The sequence below is a fragment of the Mustelus asterias genome, unplaced genomic scaffold (genome assembly GCF_964213995.1).
Source record: "Mustelus asterias unplaced genomic scaffold, sMusAst1.hap1.1 HAP1_SCAFFOLD_1237, whole genome shotgun sequence".
NCBI classification, from domain to species: domain Eukaryota; kingdom Metazoa; phylum Chordata; class Chondrichthyes; order Carcharhiniformes; family Triakidae; genus Mustelus; species Mustelus asterias.
The window spans coordinates 97,229-97,500 of record NW_027591182.1 but is presented as its reverse complement, the minus strand read 5'-3'; positions in this window follow the sequence as shown (position 1 = coordinate 97,500).

Sequence of the window (272 nt, the reverse complement as noted above, 5' to 3'; positions counted from 1 at the left end):
CGTGGCCCTAGCCCAAACCCTAACCCTAACCCTTACCAAAGCCCTAACCCTAGCCCTAACCCTAACACTAACCCTAACCCTAACCCTAACCCTAGCCCAAACCCTAACCCTAACCGTGGCCCTAACCCTAACCCTAACCAAAGCCCTAACCCTAGCCCTCACCCTAACACTAACCCTAACCCTAACCCTAACACTAGCCCTAACCCTAACCCTAACCCTAACCGTGGCCCTAACCCTAACCATAGCCCTAACGCTAGCCCTAACCCTAACAC